Raw genomic sequence first — 8,708 nt, 5'->3', positions numbered from 1 at the left:
AGTCTCTACAGCACAGGAGCCAGGAGAACGATTCATTCACTATTGAGTCTCTACAGCACAGCAGCCAGGAGAGCAATTTATTCACTATTGATTCTCTACAGCACAGGAGCCGGGAGAGAGATTCATTCACTATCGATCCTCTACAGCAGGAGAGAGATTCATTCACTATCGATCCTCTACAGCACAGGAGCCAGGAGAGCAATTCATTCACTATCGATCCTCTACAGCAGGAGAGAGATTCATTCACTATCGATCCTCTACAGCACAGGAGCCAGGAAAGCGATTCATTCACTATTGAGTCTCTACTGAGCAGGAGCCAGGAGAGCGATTTATTCACTATCTATGCTTTATAGCGGGAGAGGCAGTAGAGAGATTCATTCACTATTGATTCTCTACAGCGCAGGAGCCAGGAGAGCAATTCATTCACTATCGATCCTCTACAGCAGGAGAGTGATTCATTCACTATCGATCCTCTACAGCACAGGAGCCAGGAGAGCAATTCATTCACTATCGATCCTCTACAGCAGGAGAGAGATTCATTCACTATCGATCCTCTACAGCACAGGAGCCAGGAAAGCGATTCATTCACTATTGAGTCTCTACAGGGCAGGAGCCAGGAGAGCGATTCATTCACTATTGAGTCTCTACTGAGCAGGAGCCAAGAGAGCGATTTATTCACTATCTATGCTTTATAGCGGGAGAGGCAGTAGAGAGATTCATTCACTATTGATTCTCTACAGCGCAGGAGCCAGGAGAGCAATTCATTCACTATCGATCCTCTACAGCAGGAGAGTGATTCATTCACTATCGATCCTCTACAGCACAGGAGCCAGGAAAGCGATTCATTCACTATTGAGTCTCTACAGGGCAGGAGCCAGGAGAGCGATTCATTCACTATTGAGTCTCTACAGAGCAGGAGCCAGGAGAGCGATTTATTCACTATCTATTCTTTATAGCGGGAGAGGCAGTAGAGAGATTAATTCACTATCAATTCTCTTCAGCGCAGGAGCCGGGAGAGAGATTCATTCACTATCAATTCTCTTCAGCGCAGGAGCTGGGAGAGAGATTCATTCACTATCGATTCTCTACAGCACAGAAGCCAGGAGAGAGATTCATTCACTATTGAGTCTCTACAGCACAGGAGCCAGAAGAGAGATTCATTCACTATTGATTCTCTACAGCGCAGGAGCCAGGAGAGCAATTCATTCACTATCGATCCTCTACAGCAGGAGAGCCAGGAGAGTGATTCATTCACTATCGATCCTCTACAGCACAGGAGCCAGGAAAGCGATTCATTCACTATTGAGTCTCTACAGGGCAGGAGCCAGGAGAGCGATTCATTCACTATCAATTCTCTTCAGCGCAGGAGCTGGGAGAGAGATTCATTCACTATCGATTCTCTACAGCACAGAAGCCAGGAGAGCGATTCATTCACTATCAATCCTTTACAGCGGGAGAGGCAGAAGATCGACTCATTCACTATCAATCCTCTACAACACAGGAGCCAGGAGAGCGATTCATTCACTATCAATCCTTTACAGCGAAAGAGGCAGAAGAGAGATTCATTCACTGTCAATTCTCTTCAGCTCAGGAGCCGGGAGAGAGATTCATTCACTATCGATTCTCTACAGCACAGAAGCCAGGAGAGAGATTCATTCACTATTGAGTCTCTACAGCACAGGAGCCAGGAGAGAGATTCATTCACTATTGATTCTCTACAGCGCAGGAGCCAGGAGAGAAATTTATTCACTATCGATCCTCTACAGCAGGAGAGCCAGGAGAGTGATTCATTCACTATCGATCCTCTACAGCAGGAGAGTGATTCATTCACTATCGATCCTCTACAGCACAGGAGCCAGGAGAGCAATTCATTCACTATCGATCCTCTACAGCAGGAGAGAGATTCATTCACTATCGATCCTCTACAGCACAGGAGCCAGGAAAGCGATTCATTCACTATTGAGTCTCTACAGGGCAAGAGCCAGGAGAGCGATTCATTTACTATTGAGTCTCTAATGAGCAGTAGCCAAGAGAGCGATTTATTCACTATCTATGCTTTATAGCGGGAGAGGCAGTAGAGAGATTCATTCACTATTGATTCTCTACAGCGCAGGAGCCAGGAGAGCAATTCATTCACTATCGATCCTCTACAGCAGGAGAGTGATTCATTCACTATCGATCCTCTACAGCACAGGAGCCAGGAAAGCGATTCATTCACTATTGAGTCTCTACAGGGCAGGAGCCAGGAGAGCGATTCATTCACTATTGAGTCTCTACAGAGCAGGAGCCAGGAGAGCGATTTATTCACTATCTATTCTTTATAGCGGGAGAGGCAGTAGAGAGATTCATTCACTATCAATTCTCTTCAGCGCAGGAGCCGGGAGAGAGATTCATTCACTATCAATTCTCTTCAGCGCAGGAGCTGGGAGAGAGATTCATTCACTATCGATTCTCTACAGCACAGAAGCCAGGAGAGAGATTCATTCACTATTGAGTCTCTACAGCACAGGAGCCAGGAGAGAGATTCATTCACTATTGATTTTCTACAGCGCAGGAGCCAGGAGAGCAATTCATTCACTATCGATCCTCTACAGCAGGAGCCAGGAGAGCGATTTATTCACTATCTATTCTTTATAGCGGGAGAGGCAGTAGAGAGATTCATTCACTATCAATTCTCTTCAGCGCAGGAGCCGGGAGAGAGATTCATTCACTATCAATTCTCTTCAGCGCAGGAGCTGGGAGAAAGATTCATTCACTATCGAGTCTCTACAGCACAGAAGCCAGGAGAGAGATTCATTCACTATTGATTCTCTACAGCACAGGAGCCAGGAGAGAGATTCATTCACTATTGATTCTCTACAGCGCAGGAGCCAGGAGAGCAATTCATTCACTATCGATCCTCTACAGCAGGAGAGCCAGGAGAGTGATTCATTCACTATCGATCCTCTACAGCACAGGAGCCAGGAAAGCGATTCATTCACTATTGAGTCTCTACAGGGCAGGAGCCAGGAGAGCGATTCATTCACTATCAATTCTCTTCAGCGCAGGAGCTGGGAGAGAGATTCATTCACTATCGATTCTCTACAGCACAGAAGCCAGGAGAGCGATTCATTCACTATCAATCCTTTACAGCGGGAGAGGCAGAAGATCGACTCATTCACTATCAATCCTCTACAACACAGGAGCCAGGAGAGCGATTCATTCACTATCAATCCTTTACAGCGAAAGAGGCAGAAGAGAGATTCATTCACTGTCAATTCTCTTCAGCTCAGGAGCCGGGAGAGAGATTCATTCACTATCGATTCTCTACAGCACAGAAGCCAGGAGAGAGATTCATTCACTATTGAGTCTCTACAGCACAGGAGCCAGGAGAGAGATTCATTCACTATTGATTCTCTACAGCGCAGGAGCCAGGAGAGAAATTTATTCACTATCGATCCTCTACAGCAGGAGAGCCAGGAGAGTGATTCATTCACTATCGATCCTCTACAGCACAGGAGCCAGGAGAACGATTCATTCACTATCGATCCGCTACAACACAGGAGCCAGGAGAGCGATTAATTCACTATCGATCTTCTATGGCGCAGGATCCGGGAGAGAGATTCATTCACTATCTATTCTCTACAGCGCAGGAGCCAGGAGAGCGATTCATTCACTATTGAGTCTCTACAGCACAGGAGCCAGGAGAACGATTAATTCACTATTGATTCTCTACAGCGCAGGAGCCAGAAGATCGACTCATTCACTATCAATTCTCTTCAGCCCAGGAGCCAGGAGAGAGATTCATTCACTATTGAGTCTCTACAGGGCAGGAGCCAGGAGAGTGATTCATTCACTATTGAGTCTCTATAGCACAGAAGCCAGGAGAGCGATTCATTCACTATTGATTCTCTACAGTGCGAGAGCCAGGAGAGTGATTCTTTCACTATTGAGTCTCTACAGCGCAGGAGCCAGGAGAGAGATTCATTCACTATAGATCTTTTATGGCACAGGAGCCAGGAGAGAGATTCATTCACTATCTATTCTCTACAGCACAGGAGCCAGGAGAGCGATTCATTCACTATTGAGTCTCTACAGGGCAGGAGCCAGGAGAGTGATTCATTCACTATTGAGTCTCTATAGCACAGAAGCCAGGAGAGCGATTCATTCACTATTGATTCTCTACAGTGCGAGAGCCAGGAGAGTGATTCTTTCACTATTGAGTCTCTACAGCACAGGAGCCAGGAGAACAATTCATTCACTATTGAGTTTCTACAGGGCAGGAGCCAGGAGAACGATTCAATGACTATCAATCCTCTACAACACAGGAGCCAGGAGAGCGATTCATTCACTATTGAGTCTCTATAGCACAGAAGCCAGGAGAGCGATTCATTCACTATTGATTCTCTACAGTGCGAGAGCCAGGAGAGTGATTCTTTCACTATTGAGTCTCTACAGCGCAGGAGCCAGGAGAGAGATTCATTCACTATAGATCTTTTATGGCACAGGAGCCAGGAGAGAGATTCATTCACTATCTATTCTCTACAGCACAGGAGCCAGGAGAGCGATTCATTCACTATTGAGTCTCTACAGGGCAGGAGCCAGGAGAGTGATTCTTTCACTATTGAGTCTCTACAGCACAGGAGCCAGGAGAACGATTCATTCACTATTGAGTTTCTACAGGGCAGGAGCCAGGAGAACGATTCAATGACTATCAATCCTCTACAATACAGGAGCCAGGAGAGCGTTCATTCACTTTCGATTCTCTTCAGTGCAGGAGCCAGGAGAGCGATTTATTCACTATCAATCCTTTACAGCGGGAGAGGCAGAAGAGATTTATTCACTATCAATTCTCTACAGCACAGGAGCCAGGAGAGCGATTCATTCACTATTGAGTCTCTACAGCACAGGAGCCAGGAGAGCGATTCATTCACTATCGATCCTCTACAGCAGGAGAGCCAGGAGGACGATTCATTCACTATTGAGTCTCTACAACACAGGAGCCAGGAGAACGATTCATTGACTATCAATTCTCTACAACACAGGAGCCAGGAGAGCGTTCATTCACTTTCGATTCTGTACAGCGCAGGAGCCAGGAGAGCGATTTATTCACTATCAATCCTTTACAGCAAGAGAGGCAGAAGAGAGATTCATTCACTATCAATTCTCTTCAGCGCAGGAGGCAGGAGAGCGATTAATTCACTATTGATTCTCTACAGTGCGAGAGCCAGGAGAGCGATTCATTCACTATCAATCCTTTACAGCGGGAGAGGCAGAAGATCGACTCATTCACTATCAATTCTCTTCAGCGCAGGAGCCAGGAGAGCGATTAATTCACTATTGATTCTCTACAGTGCGAGAGCCAGGAGAGCGATTCATTCACTATCAATCCTTTACAGCGGGAGAGGCAGAAGATCGACTCATTCACTATCAATTCTCTTCAGCGCAGGAGCCAGGAGAGCGATTCATTCACTATTGATTCTCTACAGTGCGAGAGCCAGGAGAGTGATTCATTCACTATCAATCCTTTACAGCGGGAGAGGCAGAAGATGGACTCATTCACTATCAATTCTCTTCAGCGCAGGAGCCAGGAGAGCGATTCATTCACTATTGAGTCTCTACAGTGCGAGAGCCAGGAGAGCGATTCATTCACTATTGAGTCTCTACAGCACAGGAGCCAGGAAAGCGATTCGTTCACTATTGATTCTCTACAGCACAGAAGCCGGGAGATTCATTCACTATCTATTCTCTACAGTACAGGAGCCAAGAGAGCGATTCATTCACTATCTATTCTCTACAGCGCAGAAGCTGGGAGAGCGATTCATTCACTATCAATCCTCTACAGCGCAGAAGCCAGGAGAGCGATTTATTCACTATCGATTCTCTACAGCGCAGAAGCCAGGAGAGCGATTCATTCACTATCAGTCCAATACAGCGCAGGAGCGCAATTCATTCACTATTGAGTCTCTACAACACAGGAGCCAGGAGAGCGATTTATTCACTATTGAGTCTCTACAACACAGGAGCCAGGAAAGCGATTCATTCACTATTGATTCTCTACAGCGCAGGAGCCAGGAGAGCGATTCATTCACTATCGATTTTCTATAGCACAGAAGCCAGGAGAGCGATTTATTTACTATTGAGTCTCTACAGCACAGGAGCCAGGAGAGAGATTCATTCACTATCGATCCTCTACAGCACAGGAGCCAGGAGAACGATTAATTGACTATCAATCCTCTACAACACAGGAGCCAGGAGAGCGATTCATTCAGTTTTGATTCTCTACAGTGCGAGAGCCAGGAGAGCGATTCATTCACTATCGATTCTCTACAGCGCAGGAGCCAGGAGAGTGATTCATTCACTATCGATTCTCTACAGCACAGAAGCCAGGAGAGTGATTCATTCACTATTGATTCTCTACAGCACAGGAGCCAGGAGAGAGATTCATTCACTAATCGCTCCTCTACAGCAGGAGAGCCAGGAGAGTGATTCATTGACTATCAATCCTCTACAACACAGGAGCCAGGAGAGCGTTCATTCACTTTCGATTCTGCAGGAGCCAGGAGAGCGATTTATTAACTATCAATCCTTTACAGCAAGAGAGGCAGAAGAGAGATTCATTCACTATCAATTCTCTTCAGCGCAGGAGGCAGGAGAGCGATTCATTCACTATTGAGTCTCTACAGTGCGAGAGCCAGGAGAGCGATTCATTCACTATTGAGTCTCTACAGCACAGGAGCCAGGAGAACGATTCATTGACTATCAATCCTCTACAACACAGGAGCCAGGAGAGCGATTCATTCACTATCGATTCTCTACAGCGCAGGAGCCAGGAGAGTGATTCATTCACTATCGATTCTCTACAGAGCAAGAGCCAGGAGAGCGATTTATTCACTATCTATCCTTTATAGCGGGAGAGGCAGTAGAGAGATTCATTCACTATCGATCCTCTACAGCGCAGAAGCCAGGAGAGCGATTCATTCACTATCGATTCTCTACAGCGGGAGAGCCTGGAGAGCTAATCAGTCACCATAAATTCTTTACAGGACAAGAGACAGGATAGCGATTTATTCACTATCGATTCTCTACAGCGCAAGAGCCAGGAGAGCGATTCATTCACTATCAGTCCTCTACAGCGTGGGAGCGCAATTCATTCACTATTGATTCTCTACAGGGCAGGAGCCAGGGGATCTATTCATTCACTATGAATCCTATACAGCGCAGGATCCAGGAGAGCGATTCATTCACTATCAATCCTCTACAGCACAGAAGTCAGGAGAGCGATTCATTAAGTATTGATTCTCTATAGCAAAGGATCCAGGATAGCGATTCATTCACTATCAATCCTCTACAGCACAGAAGTCAGGAGAGCGATTCATTAAGTATTGATTCTCTATAGCAAAGGATCCAGGATAGCGATTCATTCACTGTTGATTCTCTACACCGCAGGAGCCAGGAGAGAGATTCATTCACTATCAATTCTTTTCAGGACAAGAGACAGGATATCGATTCATTCACTATCAATTCTTTACAGGACAAGAGACAGGATATCGATTCATTCACTATTGATCCTCTGCAGCGCAGGAGCCAGGAGAGAGATTCATTCACTATCGATTCTCTACAGCGAGAGAGCCAGATCGACTCATTCACTATCCATCTTCTACAGCGCAGGAGCCAAGAGAACAATTCATTCACTATTGATCCTCTACAGCGCAGGAGCCAGGAGAGTGATTCATTCACATTTGGTCCTCTACAGCGCAGGAGCCAGGAGAACAATTCATTCACTATCAATCTTCTACAGCGCAGGAGCCGGGAGAGTGATTCATTCACATTCGGTCCTCTACAGCGCAGGAGCCAGGAGAGCGATTCATTCACATTCGGTCCTCTACAGTGGGAGAGCCAGGAGAGCGATTCATTCACTATCAATCCTCTACAGCGGAGGAGCCAGGAGAGCGATTCATTCACTATTAATCCTTTACATTGCGAGAGCTAAGAGAGCGATTCATTCACTATCGATTCTCTACAGCACAGGAGCTAGGAGAGAAATTCATTCACTATCGATCCGCTACAGTGCGAGAGCTGGGAGAACGACTCATTCACTATTAATCCTCTACAGCGCAGGAGCCAGGATAGCGATTCATTCACTATCGATCCTCTACAGTGGGAGAGCCAGGAGAGCGATTCATTCACTATCGATTCTCTACAGCACAGGAGCTAGGAGAGAAATTCATTCACTATCGATCCGCTACAGTGCGAGAGCTGGGAGAACGACTCATTCACTATTAATCCTCTACAGCGCAGGAGCCAGGATAGCGATTCATTCACTATCGATCCTCTACAGTGGGAGAGCCAGGAGAGCGATTCATTCACTATCAATTCTTTACAGCAGGAGAGCTAAGAGAGCAATTCATTCACTATTGATCCTCTACAGCGCAGGAGCCAGGAGAGAGATTCATTCACTATCGATTCTCTAGAGCACAGGAGCCAGGAGAGCGATTCATTCACTATCGATTCTCGATTTCAACTCCTGGAACGCCTGGTCTATTCTCTATAACCCGCTGCAGTCTCTCTATGACCCGCCGTCTCACTAGGACACCCTCCTTGACCCCCTACAATCTGGTTTCCGCTCTTTGTTCTCCACTGAAAGGGCTCAGTCCTAGGTCCTCTTCTATTCTCCCTCTATACTGCCCCCATTTAACAAACCATCAGCAGATTTGGTTTCCAGTATC

This window comes from Engystomops pustulosus, chromosome 4 (genome assembly GCF_040894005.1).
Source record: "Engystomops pustulosus chromosome 4, aEngPut4.maternal, whole genome shotgun sequence".
Classification (NCBI taxonomy): domain Eukaryota; kingdom Metazoa; phylum Chordata; class Amphibia; order Anura; family Leptodactylidae; genus Engystomops; species Engystomops pustulosus.
This window is presented reverse-complemented; position numbering follows the sequence as displayed.